We start from the raw sequence: 21068 nt of genomic DNA, 5'->3' as shown, positions 1-21068 counted from the left end.
AGGAGCCTGAAGATATGGCTCCTTTGGTAGATTGCTTGCCTAACATGTATGAAGCCCTGGATTTTATCCCAAGTACCATAGCATGCAGCTGTAATGGTAGCACTCCAGACTCAGAGGCAGGAGATCTGACACCTCCCTGTGCTATGTAGTAAATTCCAGACTAGTGCTACATAGAAAAATACTCTCTAAACAAAACAAGGCAATGAAGAAAAACATGTCTATAATCTGGGCATGGTGGCTCATTTCTGTAATCTCTGCTTTCAGGAGGCTGAGGCAGAAGATGACTGTTGAGCTCTAGGCTTAGACTGAGGCCCTGTCTTAGAAAAAGGGAAACCCATTAAACAACCCCTTCTGGTAGTTCTCATTTGGAAAGCTTTTGTCACTGATCAGCATTGGGCTGTGATCACACATTTATAACAATAATGTTAGGTTATGTAGCTTACATCATCCATACATACGTATATACACAAAAATTTAAGAGAAAATTATAATTATTATGGCAGTTACATTTACATTAGGCTTTTAATTACAGAATGCTTTTACATACATTATCCCGTGTGATCAGTTAGCACATGCCTTCAAAACATAAATTAGCCTTAATAGCCTAAGCTAAATAGAATTAAGAACAGAAGGGAAGTAAGTCTAGTGTTTAAATAAACTCATGGTGTCTTAGAGTCAAATATGAATAATTTAAAAAATTATCTACTGCTTTGGTTTTTCTTGTCTTGATTACCCTACTACATTAGCAAAAGTCAAAAAATATACCATAAGGATATGGATATATCTTTGTAGTCATATATATAGCATAGTTGAGTACTTACATGTACTTACCATGCTTTTTCTGAATATAAAATCGGAACATATATTTTGCCATGTATGAGTCTGTGTATATTAATTATACAGGAATAATAAGGAAAATAATTAAAATATAGCAGGAGGAAAATCTTAGGGCTGTGAAGGACAGAGAGAAAGGGTAGAGGATGTGTGCACCAGAGAAGAAACTATTGTGACTTCTTCCGTGAGTGCAATTTGCAATCATTGCATCTCAAATTAGGAAAGAGAATTTTTACTCTCAATGATAAGTGTGTCTTTTTCCCAAACTTGTAACTTTTTATTATACCTATTTGTGTGTGTGGTGGTTAGTTTTTATCAGCTTGTATAAACCTGGACATATCTGGGAAGACAGAGCATCAGTTGAAGAATTGCCTCTAAATTAGATTGGGCTGTGAATCATTTTCTTAATTGTTCATTGATATAGGAAGGCCCAGGCCACTATGGGCAGTCCCATCCCTGGGTATATGAGCCTGCACTACAAAAGAAAGGAAGCTGAGAAAACCAGAGAAAGCATCCCAGTAAGATGTGCCTCCATGGTTCATGTCTTCAGGTTCCTGCCTTGAGTTTGTGCCCCAACTTCCTTGATGATAAACTGTTCTTTGGCTGTATAAGATGGACTATTGTAAAAGGAGGAGTGGTGGGCCGCTTCCCGCCGCCCAGCTCCTGGCTAGCTTTACCCAAAATAATTAACACGGAAACTGTATTCATTTAAACACTGCCTGGCCCATTAGTTCTAGCCTCTTATTGGCTAACTCTCACATCTTAATTAACCCATTTCTAATAATCTGTATATCACCATGTGACTGTGGCTTACTGGGATGAGTCTAACCTACGTCTGTCTTGGAGAGGAGAGTCATGCCATCGGCCTGACTCTGCTTCTTTCTCCCAGCATTCTGTTCAGTCTACTCTGCCTATCTAAGCTGCTGTCCTATCAAAAGGCCAAGGCAGTTTCTTTATTAACCAATGAAAGTAACATATAGACAGAAGACCTTCATACATCAATGGACTAAGTCCTTTTTTTCTTTTGGTTATGGTGTTTATCATAGTAACAGAAAGAATGGGAAGAGGCAAAGATGTATGTTCTTGGCACATGTGTAGAAGTCCGAGGGCAGCTTGTGGGAGTTGGTTTCTCTCCCATGATGTAGATGCTGGGGATTGAACTCAGGTCTACAGTCTTGGTGGCAGTTGCCTTTACCTACTGAGCTATATTGATGGCCCATCTAAACTTAAAACACACATGATAAGCCAGATGTGGTATGTACCTTGAATCTTACTTGGTAGGTGGAGGCATGAGGATCAGAAGTTCAAGGCCATCCTAGACTCCATGAGATCCTGTCACAAACAAATGCTAACCAGCCAACTTCAGCTCAAGTGTTTTTATCATGACTCTTTGCATATATGTATATTTCATTTAGAATGTTCTTTTTGAACAAGATAAAATCTTTTTTCTAGCTCCTCATCCTTCCTCTTCAATAGAAATAAAGGGTAGCTCCTAGCTCATGAAGTTTCCCCAAAAAGACCATGCTTCAGTATTTGAACTGGTAACTGTTTCTCTAAAGAAGAAGTAAAAAAAAATCTGTGGAGGATCAGTAGCTTAGTTCTAAATCTCAAGCCATGTTTTGAAGCTTTTGAACAAGATAGAACTTCAATCAAGCATTAAATCATTAGTTAGTGAACTTAGGCAGTGATCATTGTACGAATATTTACTGTGTGTCTCATTCATGAATATGTTGGGACTAGGCAGTAGGACTATGATAGTGTTGAGAGCAACAGTTCTTATCATTGAGGAGCTCACAGACTTTTAGGGAGACAGATACTCTATGCATAGCAACAGATAGTCACAAATACCAATGAGTTCTGGATGCTATCATCAACCAACCCAATAGAAGTAACCTTGCAAACTCAAAAGAGAACATTCATTTGAGCAACAATTGACAATTGATGTATGTCTCTATGTGTGCATGGATATGATTAGATGTATATTTATTTATACATGTAATAAGGGCAAAAGTTATACAATAAGTATTGCTTTTGTAATACAAATCACATTTTAAGAAAGGAACCCTTTGGGAAAGATCATCAATTTTCTCGTGGCCTCTTCGTACTGAGTACTTCCTGTATAAAAGCATCATCGACAGCTGGGCATGGTAGTGTACATTTGTAATCTCAGTGCTTGGGAGCAGAGGAAGGAGAAGCAGCAGTTCGGAGCCAGTTTTGGCTACAGGGTGAATTTAAGGATAACTTAGGCTACGTGAGACCCTGCCTTAAACAACAGAAGTCATGCAAAACACATCATCTGCAAGAGTATTTAGAGAAAGCAAAAGGTCCTTCAAGAGAAACAGAAAAGACAGTGTTGGTTGGACTGACCTAAAGTTCTTTGGGACCAAAGAATCTTTTCTCTATGTTATGGGGCAAGTGAATTTAGCCAGACATTCCAGATTATCTATAAACATACAATCAGAATTTGCCTTTAGGGCTCCCATTGTCATGCATTTTGTTGTCTTCCTTTGAAAGCGACAGTATTCTAACGCAGAGACTCCACCTTCTGGATAAGGTCCTGACCTTACACACACCTGGGTGCACAAGCCTGGTGGGAGGAAAAGTAGTAAAAACAAAGAATTAGTAGAAAGTAGAAAATATTCCATGTAGAGGCTAAGCCACAGGTAATGGGGGGATTAGTTTGGGAATGGGGGAGTTGTCTCAGTAAAGGGTTTCTGGAGTGCCTCTTGAGCTAGACCTTAAAGCATGGGCCAGCCATGATCTTGAGACTGGTGGTGTCTCTCAGCCACCCTCATAAGCTTCTGGGGCTCTTTTGAATGAGAACTCACCACCATTTGTTTCCTGGGGGTATGTGTCTCGTTAGAGAACAATAATACAAGTCACATTTTATCATCCTAATGGCTCCAAAAAAGCTACTTTTAGCTCCCACTGTGCATTTTAATGTGTCGCAAAAGCATGGAAGTTTGCTGGAGATGAAATGGACACACAATAGATGAGGAGCAGGCAGAGCCATGGAAGGCGACGTGTTATGGCTGGAGCATGCAAGTTTTCTCCTGAATGTGTTGACATCCTCTGTATTCGGAGGAGCCGGTGTGCAATTTGCTTTCATTAAACGGCCCTGGGAGATGTGCGGCTAGGATGGATTTTCTTACTCCGTCTGATTGCATTTGCCTCCTTCCCTCGTCCTGTGGCCCTTGGCCCCAGTAATGATCCTATGTTCAGGATTGCATGAGAAGAGGAAGTGTTTGTCAGTGCAGGTGTGTGCAGCTTGCCGAAGAGGCTGATACATTATGTATGCTGAGAAAGATGTTTTACTTTAAGAGAAGTTGAAGAACAAGGAAGAATGTGGTTTATGACATCCACACCCTGGTAGGTAGGCCTGCTTTATTTGAGAGACCTGGAGAGGGACAGGAGTGACACTGAGCTGTTGACTGAGGTTTCTGTCCCACCCGGTCCTGCAGCCCTTCAGTCCCAAAGAAACACACAGAAGCTTACATTAATTGTAAACTGGTTGGTCTATTAGCTCAGACTTCTTATTAATTAATTCTTAACCCATAATTCTTGTTTGTGTTATCCATTTGGCTTGGTACCTTGTATCAGCGAGGCATTCTCATCTTGCTTCCTTTGTGTCTGGGTGACAACTGCAGACTGAGCCTTTCCTCTTCCTAAAATTCTCCTATTCTGCTCACCCCACCTACACTTCCTGCCTGGCTACTGGCCAATAAGCATTTTATTAAACCAGTACAAGTGACAAATCTTTACAGGGTTAAAGGGTACAAGATCATTGTCCCTCAGCACTTAGCTGTCAACCCACTGTTTTCTGAGTCTTACCTGGTATGGGTATATATATGTTGGAAGCAGTGTTTACAAATGAACATAGCCAATGCCAACTGGGTCTTTTGAGAAAAAACTTGGTAAAAAGCAGCCATCTTCCTTTATGTCTTAATACTAGGCAGACCTGGCCCAAAGTCCTATATTATCTGTGTCCATGTACTGTGTGCTTGCCAGGTGCCCACAGAAGCCAGAAGAGGGCATCTGATCTCCTGGAACTGGAGCTAGTTGTGAGCCTTCATGTGGGTGCTGGGACTTGAACCTGGGTCCTCTGGAAGAGGAGATAAGTGCTCTTAACCACCAAACCATCTCTCCAGTCCCACTCTTTGGTTTGTTGAGCTAGGATCTTGCTAAATATTCCTGGTTGGCCTGGAACTCGCGATGTAGACCAGTCTGGCCTCAAATTCACAGCCATCCTTCTGCCTCAGCCTCTTGAATACTGCGACTGCAGGTGAGCACCACCATGGCTGGCTTACTGAAATATTTTTTAGTGCTATTTGTCCTCATTGCTTTAGAATATTCTGACCTTAGAACGGTAGGGAATTTATCATACTGTAGAGTGAACTTCAGCAAATCCTAGTATTTCGGTAAGTTCATCTTTGGCTGGGATTTGAGTATTTTCTGTTCTTCCCTGATTCCTGCATTTGGAATTGAGCACATTACGGTACATTTTGATTCCATTTTAATCCATCAAAATCAAGTTAGTTGTGAATGATGGAAGAGCTTACTTTGTGGAGTCCAAGCTGCCTGGAGACATCAGCCACATGCCAAAAGCTTGCTCGTTGCCCGGCAACCTTGCTGGAGGAATAGATTTTGTGCCACTGGCTCCCTTTTTAGTCGAGGCGGAATCTATTAACACTACTGTTCTAGCCCAGAGAGCCAGAGCACACGTTAACAGAAAAGAATAGTTGGAGGGGTTCTTTGTTGTTTGTTTTGTATTGTATTGTTTTTGAGAACCCTGTACCATGTTTCTGGCTTCTAAAGCCTACTACTAATTTCATTGAGTCCTGCATAAAGACTAGGAGCATATGAAAATCACTTAACACTGTTGAAGCAGGAATGATCTGTCTAGCGCATCCTTGGCGCCCAAGGAAGCCCATTGTTTCATTTCCTTAGAAACTACCGCACAGGGCAAGAAGGCTGACCTTGAGTGTCCACATTGACTGTGGAACACATCAGAGTAGCCCATTTGCTCCCAAACTTTCATTCCCCAGCAGGTATACTTGCTGGCTTGGGGCTTTTCCAAGGCAGACTTATCTGTGATTTCTTCCAAGGTACCCGCTTTAAACTCTGATTGAAAAGCGCCTGTGTATGCCTTCCTCTTATCCTTCAATCAAAGAATGTCTCTTCCTCTTTTGTAGCTAAATACTTCAGCGACTGGATTGATGGTTTCCATCTACCAGGGGAGTTCACGTCACTGTCAGACCCATTGTTTTTTTTTTTTCCCCCTGCTCTTAATGTAATAGCTTTGGGTTGTAGTGAGGCAAGATGATGCCTAAGATCCGCGTCAGGTGGCTGGAGTTATTTGCTGCCGCGGAAATGCAATTTGAATAATGGACTATATCAGCTGAGTGTGTCTCCCTGCCCCTCTGTAAAACAAAGGACCCTCTCAGAGCATTAACCCATGGATGGCAGGAAAGATCAGAATCCCCTCAGAAAGTCTCAGGAGACGGGAGGGTTGTGCCTTTCAGAATGAATGGATACTGGCCACTTTCATCAGTAGAAGTGTGGATTGTGATGTGGTAAAGAAATCCGTTAGTTGGCAATGATGTGACTTGGAAAATAATGTCAGAATAGACCTGTTTACTGGTGTTGATTCTTCTGAATTTTGTTAAGTACAATAACTCATGAATTTTGGTACCACCAAAGCTTAGGATATTACGTATGCAATGGATCTTAGAGATTGGAGTTTAAGTGACCTGTTTTACAAATAAATTTTAAAAAGTTTGTTTAAGGGTACATGGCTATGTCATGGGGAGGGGGCCCAAAATGTGAACCCCATTTTTGAAAACCATATGTTACAAGAAGCCCATTAGAGATAACCACTCAGACACAGTCTATAGCCAGTTGAAAGTCTTTATTCCAGCTGGCTGAGACTACGCTTGAGTATTTGGGACCCAAGTTTAGTTCGTGTGTTTTGAGTAAAGGTTTTTTTAAAGGTAAAAAAACCATGTGGTGATATCTCGGTCAACAGGAGGTTTTGTGCAAGCAAAGAGTTTAACAGAAGCTAAAGTAAGCAGTTAGCTGAAAAGGGAAGTTTGCACAAACAGGAAGTTTAACAGAACATAAGATAAGTAGCTGGGGTGTCTCAAGCTATCCTGGGTTCCTAGAATAGAGTTGGGTAATTTTCCATGGGATCCTCCATCAAGGAGATCAAACTCTTATTAAACCTAAACTGGCCTTAGCAAGAATACAGGAGGGAGGAACCTCTGCCTCGTCTCGCCCTGTCACACATAGGGTTTGCCGTGCACCAAGAAAAGGGAAGTACCTATTCCCACCAAATGGGTTCCGTTGCTGTCCAACAAATAGGTCACACACACCTATGTGGGGACTAGGAACAAGTGAGGTCTGTACTTCCGTGAAGTGATTTTGTAAAAGGTGGGAAGGCTCCCACGGCCCAGCAACAAAGCAAGAGAAATATGGTAAGCTACGAGGCGAGCAGAGGCCCATTAAAGACTGTTAGATGACGAAGTTTCATCTGCTGAAGGGTGGCTGTTACATCAAGAATGGCTGCATCCTTGCTGCTAACAGAAAACATGCCGAGAAACTGGAAAGTCTGACCCTTTGCTACCAACTGAGCTGTTTTGTGGTAGAGAGACCCGCCTGGTGAGGTGGTGGGCTTTCCCTGGCTAAGGTCTACCCAGAATCTAGATGGAGCTGTACAAAGGTGTGAAAAGGGTGTGGTCTGAACTCCTGTAACAAAAGGCAGGGTTGGGAAAGTGTGATAGGTTGATTTAATTAACATCCTATGTGACATGGTCACCTTCAGACATGAAGGTGTGGGGGCCCAGGGGAAGCCCTGTGTTTGTTCTGAGAGACACAAAGTATGGACAGTCAGAAATGTAACTGGAAAAACAATGTGACCTCAAGATAATGCCAGGGAGGGGACACCCCCCCCCCCCCATTCCTTTCTCCTGGTCCAGGGCAGGACCCTCTCAAAATGAAGGTCTTGTGAACAACTATCAGACAAAGGAGGTCAGAGCATTTCTTTCTGACTATCTCCTACACAGAATATGGAGGTATTATTTTTAGGTTTTATGGCGCCTCTAAGAGAGAAGGATTCTAACTTCTGGGTTTTGCTTTTTGTTTTTTTAACCATAGGAAATGGAATATATTTTCTGGCCTGTCCTGGGGGAAGAAGAGGGTCTGGAGGGTCAGGAAAGGGTCAGAAAGAAACTGTGGTCTTAGGCCCTTGCTGTAGCCTGGAATTCAAAGTGCTCGCCTGCTGAAGGACCGTGCTTGGGGTCTTAGCACTCTTGCAGGGTGCAGACACCTACCAAACCACTTTGTTCGGTCGTTTGTTGTTTCATGTACTCTTTGAGTTACTTCACATTATCAAAACTTAGTTCTTCTTATCATCAAAACTCTCTGTATAACATGCCCACCCCGCAAGACCTTGTCTGATTCACTTACACAGAGAAATATCCTGGCCGGCCTCTGTATGCTGAAGCATTGTTTGAACACATTCGCCTCCCCAAATTTGATTTTCAAAGTCAGAGGCCTCTTTCGTTCCTTCTAACTGGTTTCTTTAGATTTTCAGGCATCTCTGTATACAAGATTATTTCTCAGTGTGTACTGTGAAAGTCTGGCATGAGGATTTGCTTGAGTTTTAGCTCTAAATTAAAGCATATATTCTAGAAGACAGTGGTAAAATTGATTTGCTTGGTTGGGGCAGCATCTGTTGCCAGGTCATGATCTAACCACATACCTCACTTTCACTTCTTCCCTGCCTTGGCATCTATCTGAATGTATTTGTTCAGAAGTATCCTGGATCTTAAAAGCATCACACACACACACACACACACACACACACACACACACTTGCGTGCACACAGATTTGAGTTTGTGAAGGGGTGGAGCCAGAAAAAGAATTCAAAGTATCCTGCTGTTCTTTGCATTTTCTTTCTTCTGCTGATGCATTGTGATATTTGGATATCAAATTTCATAGAAAAGTACAAACAACCCAGGGCCCTGTTTTTGTAATTTCATATTAATCTCATTTCCTTGGAAATCTGGCTGGAGGGACTTTTCCTACAACCTTTCTTCCATTTTGGCAGGATCTTTTTTTTTTTTCTTTTCCCACTTGGCCAAGTTGCTTGTATTTTTATTTTATTATAAGAATGGGACCTGCAGTGGACTAACCATGGCAGCTCTCCTAGTCCCTGGTGTCGGATGCCATAGTTCCAGAACATGTGGAATGATTTAACTTGCTTCTCTCAGTAAATACACTCACCTTCAGGGCCTGGGTATTGTTGTTATTCCCACTTGACAGATAGGGAAACTAAGGCTGATGTTAAGCACGCCCCTAAATTGTGCTCCCATGACTTCAAGAGCCCCCTGCTGTGAACGGGAGCTATGGTACCCCCTTTATTCTCCATGATAGGAGTCCCCATTGTCTTTTAAGCTGTGACCAAGTCCTCAAAATAACAAGGGAGTGAGTGATTTATATGTTATTTCCACTAGACCAATATTATCTCTGCTTTCAAGAAAGATGTTCCTAAAGGCATAGAAGTTGTTAAATGAGTTCGATCAAACTGTACATTGTACATCTTTCTGATCTCACTGTAACATATTAAGGGACCAGTGGTGTCACTGTGTGTGCACACACACATGTATGTAGACATATACACACACACACACAGAGACACATAGGTACACACAGAGACAGACACACATGCACATACAGAGATACATGCATGCATACATAGAAACATATAGACACACATACACAGTCACACATATACACACACATAGTTACACACAGAGACAACACACATGCACATACAGAGATATATACATGCATACATAGAAACATAGACACACATACATAGTCACACATATACACACACTAAGAAACACACATATGCACATGCACACAGAGACAGATATATACACACATATATACAAACACATATACACAACTGATTTAAATTTTACTATAATACTTTAATTAAATTTTTTTCCCTAATTTCCATGTGACAGAAACTATTCTCTCATCTTAATGCATTTGAAAGCACCATTTCGGGGAGCGGGATGTAACTTCGGGATAGAGCACTTGCCTAGCATGCACTAAGGTCTTGGGTTTGTGGCTACAGCTTAGAAAAAAAAATGCTATGAAAGTATAATTTGAAAAGTATAAATTGGAAAGCTAAAAGTCAAGTGAAGAATTTGGTGCATTCTACTATACAACTAGAAAGAGATTTTAAATAAAAAAAAGAAGGAAAGCAATATTCTCTGGTCTGGGAAGATGACAGCTTCCTGTATCACCATCTTCACTGTATCGCCTGAGTTAATATTTTTTTATTTATTTTTTGTGGAATTTTTGTTTTGTTTCTTTTGAGGTAGATAGGGTCTTATTCTTTAGCCCAGACTACTCTGGGACTCACTGTGTAGTCCGGACTAGCCTTATACTTATGGCAATCCTCCTGCATCAGCCTCCCAAATCTTGAGATTTTAAATGTAAGCCACTACAGCAAGCTTCTACTTTAAAACTAATCCCAGCAAGACATCCTGATTCCCCTTAGGTTTTGGCCAGACCATGACTGGATCCCTTACACCTATAGGCGTCTCCGTCTTCCTCGAGTGGGAAAACTGAGTCTGGATGTCTCCGTGGCCTTTCAGTGGCTCACACACTCACACACTGCTTAAATGAATTATATTAGAGCCACAGAGCAAGGGCGTCACTCAGACCTGTTTTTCTGGGTTAACTCTAGCCAAGTGAATAACCCCCTCTTTGGGCGGCAGTGAGAAATTGGAGAAGCTGCAGTAACTCATTTATATCACTAGGGTTCCATTTGGAAAATGATACCTCCTGTTGTCTAATTTAATTAGTAATTGCATTTTCCGTTCCAATTGAAAACCTCGGAAGAAAGGATGGTAATAAACTTGGTCTATGGTATTATTATTGTTATCTAATTATATTTACCATTGTGACAGTTTTAGATTAAGGCACCTTTTATAAAGGAACTTCACAGTCCTAGCTAATAGATTTCTTGCTTGTTCCTCAGTCTGGTGTCTTAGAATCTGGTATTAAACAGGAGCACAAATTAATGGCTGCGGCTTTGGGTTGTTTGCTTTTACACATATGGCTGAAAGCTGTATGGCAGTCCATCTTGGATGCAGAGACTTCATCACCAGTATTTTCTGAGGTGTCACCCGTAGCCCAGAAAAGGCAGTGGAGGGCCCTATGGAACATGGCTTAACCAAGAGATGAAAGGTAATGCAATCTGCCTTGGTTCAGTTGCTGCTTGTTTCATGGCAACGGACCATAGCCATCAATCTATCTCTCCATTTGTGCATCCATCCACCTATCCAACTATTCATCCATCCATCTGTCTACCCATCATTCCATCCATTCATCCAAGATTTTAGAGTCCACCGTATGTTGGGGCATCTTTGTCTCTCTTCTTACCTCTTTTTAAGAATAACATTTGGTGTATGGAGTCAGACACATGAACAAACACCCTTAGAGAAGTACTTTCTCATACTTTGATAGGAGTGTGTCTGGGCAGAGAGGACCCCAGAGAAGGAAGAGGCACCCTATGGCTCCTCAGAAAAACTTTGTGGGAAAATCAACTCTGTATTAAATGTGAAGGTAGGGAGATCCAAAACTATCATCAAAGGATTAGATCATAATAAAGAGTTTAGTTTAATGCTTGTTTGTGATTCCCTGGTGATGGGAACCACTGGGAAATTTTAAACTGGGAAAGGGCAGCCTTTTTGTATTTCAAATAAAGAAAGCTCAGCTTAATCCCTCTGCTCATGTGTAAGACAGACTCCAACAATACTCCTCTTTCTCCTGGATTTGTTTGGCTGCAGTGTCTCTTTAAAATCCCCTTGGAGCTAGGCATGGCGATGCATGCTTTTATTTCCAGCTACTCAGGGAGCTGAGGCAGAAGGTTGGCTTGACTCTGGGAGTTCAAGACCAGCCTGAGCTGTGGAGCAAGACCCCACCACACACCAAAAAATATCAGTAAATGAATGGTCAAGATCAATTGGAATAATGTGTGTATTCAGTGGCCACTTTGTTCCTCGTGTGTGTGTGTGTGGTCCTTTTTCTGTTTGTTTTTTGAGACGGGGTCTCTCACCAAGCCCAAAGCTTGCCAGTTGGCTCCTTCTGAACCTGCCTCCCCAGCACCAATGCTTGGGGTTCCAGGCACATACTGTCATAGCGACCATTTCACTTGGGTGCTGGGTACTCAAACTGAAGTCCTCACACTTGGATGGCAGTTACTTTGCCAGCTGAGCCCCACTTCCGCCCCCGCTACTTCACTGCTTTCTAAGTACTTTAATCTTCAGGACCCAATGAAAAGCCATCATTACTAGTTACATTTAGCTATTTGACTAATTACAGAGACTGTCTGATGCTGACATGAGGAGACAATCAAGGGCTGGATGATCTTGGGGCCCCATACCATGCTGTGAAATGCCTGGTAGATGTTTGTATCTGTTGGACACTTCCTACCTGACGTACACTGGCTGGTGGCTGCCCTTTGTCTCTGATGACCTTGGCAAAGACTGTCCATGTATCAGGAAGACACAGGAATAGCTGCAAACACGTGTGGTTATTTTGTTTTTGGTTTTTGTGTGTGTGTTTTTACAACTCTTTAACCTTAGATGTGATATTGTCCTTATTCACAAACACCCAGAATTGTGGTGTAGGGTATGTGACTTGAATTCTTTTGTACTAATAGGTTGTAATAGGTAGTGTATGTTTCTAAGAACTTGAACATAAATCTACTGGCAATAATCATGATTCCAATTCCATTTGGGCCTGGGGAGCAGTTTCTTTTGAAGACCTTTATTGTGGATAGGGAAAAGGAAAACACACGAATATTAGAAGAGAGGAAGATCTGGAATGGGGTTGGCTGGCTAAGAGGACTTACCAAACAGCAGGACAGAGGTAGAGAAGGGACTTGGCAAACTCAGTGTTTGTCGCGAGACAGCCTGGAAACTTCTAGGAGTTTTGAGCAAAGATGAGTTAAGGGCAGGTCTTTAGCCAAGACTTTATTGCTATATTTTCCCTGTCGGTGCATAATGGAAAAGGCTGCATTAGCCCCTGAGAGTGAGCAATCTGGAGGCTCAGAAATTAAAATGAAATGTTCTTCCATGTCTTGGGCTCTACTCAGCCTGCCAAAAAGTAGTCCTGGGTTACGCATTTTGTGGCTTGGGAGGAGCGATCTGATCAGTTTCAGCTGGCCATAAAAAAAAGAAATACCGTGTTCTTACAGGGACCACTTTTAGAAAGGTTTTTTCAGAATGGATTTCCAACTGTAGTGTCACCCCACTTTTAAAAAACAAAAACCAAAACTGGGGAAGCAAAGAAAAGCTGTGCCAGGCTCAACATGGTAGTCCTGTCGGGCTGGAGTAAAGGGGTGGAATCATACAGAGGGAATGTGTCTGAGCCGAAAGTGCCGTTCTCCAGCCGGGGCTGGCGTGTAATTTCTCTCCTCTCTTCAGGTTGTATTTAATGGGAGGGGATGGGACAGAATTTCTTCACTACGTAGCAGAGCATTGCCAACAGTGCATCCTGGATCATAGCGGCTGGTTTTAGATGAGCAAACTCTGGGCTGTGGATGGAAACACCTGAGAGTCCACTCCCTTCTGTGTAGGGAGAATGCGAATGTTGGGTGAATGGAGCCATGGGTGGGCGGGGCCTTGAGGCGTCTCTGTGAAGGTGAGTGCTTCTCCAGCTTGGGTATGCATTGGCATCACCTGGAAAGCCTAAAAAGACCCTTGTAACACAGCCGAGGGTCTGGCCAAAGAACAGGAGTTTAAAGAAGCTCCCCAGGGGATATCAATATATAGAAAACTTAGAGAAGTGCTTACCTAAAAGATAATAATGGCTTTCTCTTTATATGTTCTTTATGCTAGGGAAGTTAGAGGAAGCAGATTAGATTGGAGGAGTTGTTTTGCATATACTAGAAGAATGTGGAACAGAAGCCTTTAATTAAATTTATTTATTTACATATTTATTGATACAAGGTCTTGTTGTGTAGCCCTGGGTAGCCTGGCACTCCCATGTAGACCAGGCTGGTCTCCAATTCACAAAATCCACTTGCTCCTGCCTTCTTGCTTGAATTAAAGGCAAGTATCACCACACCCAACCCAACAGAAGCCCTTTAAACACAGACTCAGGGAACTCTTAAGTAAGATTACTTGGATGGTTTCCTCTGTTTAAGGATTAAGAAATAAAGTTCTAGGGGTGTCTTGGCAATTGAGCCGGAATTTTTTTCTTTTCTTTTTTTCCATTGCAGAGAAAGCATTAAGTGCACGCATACTTTGGAAATATCGTGGTTCCACTTCAGGGCACCACAATGAAGAACACATTGCAGTGAAATGAGTCACGTGGCGTTTTCTTGGTTTTGCCATGGATATAAAAGTGCTTATGTGCACTGTTGTCATTAACTATGTCCTCGTTTTATGTCTAAAAACAACAACAAAATAAAGTGCAGTACCTGTTCTAGTTTGGACCTGGGGTGTCCCTTAGACATTTGTGTATGGAGGTATAGTCCCAACTGCTAGTGCTATTGAGACATGATTGGAGTGTGAGTGTAATATCAACAATAGCTAACTTATTTAGGAGTTCATGGCAGAAAGGTCTATTAGGATGTAGGACCAAGTTGGAGGATGATCACTCGGGTCATGTCTTTGAGAGTTCTATCTTGACCCTAGAATCAATGCCCCCCCCCACCATGAGGTGTACAGATTTGCTCTGCCATGCCATCTCTACCGTAATTTTCTGCCTTACCACAGACCCAGTAACAATAGTGCCACATGATCATGGGCTCAAACCTCTGAAGCCCTGAACCGAAACAATTGCCTCCTGATTTTGGGGGGTATTTTGTCACAGTGATGGAAAGTTGACATGACATTATAATCAGACACATTGCTAAGGATGCTAGCAGTCAGGCTCAGGAGGTGGTTCAACAGGGAACGCACTTGCTGGGCAAGCATGAAAGCCCCAGTCAGAACCGCAGACCTCATGTACAAAGCGAGGCATGCTAATCCCAGCGCTGTGAAGCAGAGGCGGACAGATCTGGAGAGTCTGGTGGCCAGCCTACCTGCACAATCAGAGAGCTCCAGGGTCAGTGAGGGACCGTCTTCAGTCGGTGTTCTGTTGCTCTGAAGAGACACCATGATCACCGCAACACTCAGAAGAGGAAACATTTCATTGGTGCTGGCTTACAATTTCAGAGGTTTAGTCTATTACCATCATGACTGGGAGCTTCGTGGCATGCAGGCAGATGTGGTGCTATAGAAGTAGCTGATGGTTGTACTTCTGGATGGGCAGGAAGAGAGAACCACTGAACCTGGCGTGGGCCTCTGATACCTCAAAGCCTACTCCCAATGAAACTTCCTCCAACAAGGCCACACCTCCTCTAACAAGGCCACGCCTCCCAATCCTTTCCAAACAGTGCCACTCTCTGTACCATTCAGATATATGAGCCTATGGTGAGTATTCTTATTCAAACCACCGCAGGCCCTTTCTGAAAGAAAAAAAAAGGTGAGGAGGGAGCTGGAGTGATGGCTTAGTGGTTAATAGCACTTGTTTTTGCAGAGGACCTGGGTTCAGTTCCCATCACCCACAACTCTCTCTTAGACCAGTTCCAGAGGTCTGAGTCTCTCTTCTGACCCCCAGTGGCTTGTGGACCATAGACATACATTCATGCAAAGTATTAATATACATGAAGTAGAAATAAATAAATATATTTTTAAAGTAGGGTAGAGAATGTCAGAGTAAGACACCTAACATTGATCACTGGTCCTCACATTTACAGAATGGGTTTTTATACCCACACACACTTACACACGCATGCATACACACATGCATGCATGCATGCACGTGCACACACACACTCCTCTCCCCAGAAGAATGCTAGTGATCCCTGATCCTTTGGTAAGCTGTCATCTTTTTGCTGTGAGAGGGGCTGACATTCATACTGATGGCTGCTGACTGAAGCCTGGGGTCAGAAGCAGTGTCTTCAAGTTTGTCCCCTTTGTCAACTCTTCCTCTCTTCTTGTGTGCACGTTCCCTGGAGTAGACCTCTGATTCCCTTCCAGACTTTTCTTTTGCCTTCACATCTGGCACAAGTAGCCCAGCTTCAGACCTGCCTGCGTTTTTACGTGCCTGTCTCCCTTACCTGAATCATTTTTTGGTTCTCACTGAAATCGAGATGCACGACGACTCACTTCAGCGTGTCTCAGACATTCCCCGGCTATTAGCGGGCCTGACGTCAGTGTGGTTGTATCTCAGAGAGTAGGGAGCCCTGAGAGAGAGATGGAGGACGCTGGTGGGTGGATCTGTGAGAACACACACAGCGTCTGTGGAGCACAGGTGCAGTCCAGGGTGACAGCTACAACAGTGACATCACAGATATGGCTGTAGGTCCCCAGAGTGAATACAACAGCAATGAAGAAAGTTGCAAATGTCAAGCTGAATGACCAAAGTGTAAGAGTTATGAGGTGGGGTGTGCTTTGCGGGAAATGCTGATGACAGCCTTGCAGTCTCCTGAAAAAGGACCCCATCTATAAGGTACAGCACAGCAGAGCATGGAGAAGGGGTCTTCATTTTATCTTCTATGGTTAACACTTTTGGTTAGTACACAAAGCAGTGGGTCTTGTGACATGCTCGTTGATGTCTGTCATGCCTTGCTCATCTTTACCCACTCACTCTACCCGTCTCCCTTCATTGCCCGTAATCAGTGTGGACATTCTACAAGAAGAAAAGAGAAAAGAGAAAATAACTGTCTACATATAGGCAAAGGAGGGGGCAGGTAGGTGCAGGGTCTTGGGGAATGCAAGTCTTGACCCTAACTTACTGCTGTTAAAGGGAAACTGAGGTGCAGGAGAGAACGAAGGGACAACTGGGGTGGAAGAGGGGTGGAAAGGCAGAGGAGAGGAGAGCGCATGGGGAGAACATTATACTTATATAAGAACATCCTTATGAGCCGGGCGGTGGTGGCGCACGCCTTTAATCCCAGCACTCGGGAGGCAGAGGCAGGCGGATCTCTGTGAGTTCGAGACCAGCCTGGTCTACAAGAGCTAGTTCCAGGACAAGCTCCAAAACTACAGAGAAACCCTGTCTCGAAAAACCAAAAAATAAAAATAAAAAAAATAAAAAAAAAGAACATCCTTATGAAACTGTTGCTATTTACAATGAGTATATATGCTGATAACAACCTGAAAACCAGGGCTGGTGAAATGGCGCGGTGGATGAAATGTATGAAATGTTTATTATTGTACAACCTGAGGATCAGAGTTCCGATCCGAAGAACCCATGTAAATGCTGGGTGGGCTTGGTGGTCCACATCTCATTCCAGTTCTGGGAAGGTGGAGATGGAATCCTCAGAGCAGGCCAGCTAGGCTAACCTGTGCTCCTGGACTCTGTGTTCAAATGAGAGACCCTCAATAAATATGGGGATCTAGACCAAGGAAGACTCCCAAGGCCAAGACACTCACACGCATGCACATGCATACACACAAGCACATACATGCACAGACTCGTACACACATGCGCGCACACAGGCATGCAAACACTTGAACATATATACACACACATGCATACTGCACACAAATATAAGAAAAGCAAAAACCCACAATCAAATTATTAAAAAGGAAGTTGTGAATAGAGAATAGACTGTCAGAGTCACGTACTCCACTTTCCCTGTAAATTTTCCTCTTCCAGGATTCCCAGGTGTCATGATATGGCCTGACGAAAAAGGAACACTCCTTTTAGTTAAGTCCTTTGCTAACAGTAAGCTTTGCTCTTAAATATTTTGACTTAGCTTTTGTTCCCCCCTCACAGTCTATAATATAGGAGAAATTCTAAGCATTCAGCCTCTTGTCCAAACTAAGAATGCATTGAGGACACTCAGCAATTCGCATGGAGTGTCTTCATACGTCAGTCTGGGGTGATGTGAGTGGACTCTCCGCCTCAGTGCAAGCTCCCATGGAGTGGTAAAGCAGAACTGCAGGGGAGGCTCATGGATTATAAGACCAGACAGCAAGCCAAAGTCATGGTGGGAGGCGGCTTATGGCCAGAAGACAGGTCTGGGCAGCTTCTCTGACACTCAACAACGCGGGCGTGTCTCCTGGAGATGCTGGTGTGATTCTGATTCAGTAGCTGAGCCTGGAAGAGGCTGTGTTTGCTGCAGAGTGTCTCTCCACAAGGTGCTGCCCTGAACCCCTTGCGGTGTTTGCCTGGCCATTTTGTGACATTTTTCAAGCTTTATTTTCAGTGTGCAAAGCTTTGGGTGTAGCTTTTCTGCCTTCTCAGTTATGGGTGGGGTTGCTTACAAAATCGCTGTGATGTGTTTGTTGTAAACACTGAAAATGGAGCTTGTGACTGTGTGGTGTACATTGTACTTGGTCAACAAGAATGCTCTCGTGTTTCTGTATTGTGGTATGTTCTTTCTGGGAAAAAAAAAATGAAATTAGAGCTGATGAAGTCTCTTGGAACGCATAAACACATCGTGGTTTAAAATAGCCCAGTGTAACCAGGCTTCCTCCTGCCGTCTCCACGGTTTTCTCTTAGACCTTTTGGAATCTGCTTCTCCCCAGCTGTGCTCAGGTAGTCCCCCTCTGAGTCAGCGATTCAGGGGTATGCTGGTATCAGAACCAGACTGGAGGACCAGTCTGCCAGCAGACGGCTTAGCTACACCTACCAGGAGTTCTGATTCAGCAAGTGTGGATAGGGTCCTGTATTCATTGCTTTCTCATTGCTGCAGCAAAGCAAACAACAAACAAAAACTGGCAGAAGCAGCCTAAGAATGGGAGGTTTTTTTTTGGTTCTTGTTTTGGTTTTTTGTTCCGTTGTTCTTCGGCTTTTGGTCGTGGCCCCTTTGGGGTTGCCTAAGACCTCAGCAAACACGGATGGCCAGGAGCCATCCCCAGGGTTGGACAGGCCCCAGCAGAGACTGTGAGGGAAGGAGGGGCAAGGGACAAGTGAGCCAAGCATGATGGTTGGGAGGATCTTTGAGCTTCAACTGATTAGCCGCCAGAGTGCTTCCTTATTTATACAAAATTTAGTAAGCAGGGATCGATTCATGTTCCAAAACATATGGATCGTATCATTTTTGGTTTTGGACATGTGTTTGACTTCTTCTTGCTCACCTTTTAGTTATCACTAATAAATTATAACAGAACAGAGTTATCATTTTCCCTCAAGTTTTGACATCATCGATGAACAGAGTTATCATTTTTTTACTCATTAACCCCATAACCCAATCTTTAAGAATCTCGAGGTACTACAGCCTGCTCTCAGGCTGATGGCTTTGGTTGCTTCAAGAATGCTAGGCCAAAACAGAATCCTCAAGCCAACTTGGGCTTATTGCCATGTCCCAGGCAGTGTGTTATTACCTCTTAAAGGTCAGCGTGCCTGAGAAAAGTCTCAGGCCAAAGCGGCTGCAGTTATTGTTCAAGTTCTGGCATGGGAACTTCAGCTAATCTAACTTTGTTGCTGTGTCGGTCGCGTAATTGAGTGTATAGCGGGAAGTCTCCCAGGCATGCAACAGGTGGAGATGAAAATCAAAGGTAACACGATGGCCATCGTGTGGCTCAGCTTCGCTGGACCCTTGTCAAACAGCTGTGCTGGCTTTGTGATTGTTGCCGTTCCCATCAGATATGGCTTTGCCGACAGATGTTGACATTATGATGCATAACAGTAGCAAAATTACAGTTATGAAGTAGCAACGAAAATAATTTTATGGTTGGGGGGGGTCCCCCACAGCATGAGGAGCTGTAGTAAAGGGTCACAGTGTTAGGAAGGTTGAGAACCTCTAGGCTAGTCCATCATGACAGGAAGTTATGTAGGAGGAGCTTGAGGCCTCTGCAGTCAGGTCCCATTGCTTCTGGAAGCAGAGAGTTGATGCATACGGGTACTCTGCTTGCTTTCTGCATGATGCCAGCCCGTGCAATGGTATCCTCAGCACAGGGTAGATTGTCTCACCTCGGTTAACCCCATCTAGAAACTCCTTCCTATACATGCCCTGAGGTTTGTCTCCTAGGCAACCGTATGCCTTGTCAGACTGACAGTAGTCGGGCTACCAAACTCAAACGCCTCCCAAGTTCCCAAGGTGAAAAGGAGGAAGGGGAAAGGAGGCTGTGTAGGACTGTGGGGAGTGCAGGTGGGATTTGTAGCTGTGATGCTGAGAAGCGCCAGGGTAGTGAAGCTGCCACCAGGAGGCTTTGTGGAGCAGGCACTTCCTGACCAACTCGATGACCTGTGTTCTCTCTAGAACCCAAGGAGAGAACCAGCTCCTCAGCCTTGCCCTCTGACCTCCCCACACGTGTGTTGTGGCACGTACTTGCCCAAGGAAGAAAGAAGTGTGGCACAATTTTTAAAAAGGAAGTCGCAAAGAAAACCGGGTGCATCTTGTATCCATTTGTGTGTGTGTTTGGTGTGTGTGTTTGTGTGTGCACACGCTGTGTGTTCCGTGTGTGTGTGTGTGGCACTGTTTAAGTGGTAGTATTAGACATTATCATACAGTTAAGGCAACACAGCTTATCTGTGGCTAGGAAATAATGTATAGTTTTAGGGCACGGCGTGTGATTTACAGGAATTTGGGATTTGTCACTGGCAGTTTCTGGGTTCTACACCCAGGCTCCCAGGATTTGACCCCTCCCCCATTTCTTTCATCGGGAGTACAGAAAAATTTGTCAGAGAGTTTAAGGTGCGTGTCCATCTCTTAAGATAGCAGGAGTTTTTTAAAGTTTTGTTCTGGAGATTAAATCCGTGGTCTTGAGCATGCGAGGCAAGCTCTCTGTCTCCTGGCCGTGAGCTGGGAGGTAGGCAGAGTACCACATTTCATTTTTAGCTCCTTTTTCCTTTTTTTTTTTTTTTAAATACCACTGCCAGGCTCTAATTGATACAGAATATGCTGCCCACCTTCAGCGTGTCCACTGGTAATTTTGAACATATGCACATACACCTGTGAATCCTCATAACCATTAAGGTGAAGAAGCACCCATCACCCGTGATAAATACAAGGTTGCAAAGGGTCCCTGATGCTGCACTGGACACCTGCACCGGGCCTGGCTGAACACAGCACGGGAGGGTTTAATCACAGCAACCAAGCTTTGGCATGTTCCAGGATTCTTTGTAGCCAGTCAGGTGACCTATTACCAATTGACTGGATGATGAACTAGACCAAGCATTGGTTTCCGGGTCCCCACTGTTTTCT

The 21068-nt window shown here is 43.6% G+C and overlaps 1 protein-coding gene across 2 annotated transcripts in view; it reads left to right on the top strand.

The window, feature by feature from the left end:
• Positions 1-21068, top strand: part of Foxn3 (forkhead box N3) — a 381858-nt gene that overhangs the window by 53055 nt on the left and 307735 nt on the right. The gene's annotated exons all lie outside the window — the stretch shown is intronic.

This window comes from Microtus ochrogaster, chromosome 1, assembly GCF_000317375.1.
Source record: "Microtus ochrogaster isolate Prairie Vole_2 chromosome 1, MicOch1.0, whole genome shotgun sequence".
NCBI classification, from domain to species: domain Eukaryota; kingdom Metazoa; phylum Chordata; class Mammalia; order Rodentia; family Cricetidae; genus Microtus; species Microtus ochrogaster.
This window is presented reverse-complemented; position numbering and strand designations above follow the sequence as displayed.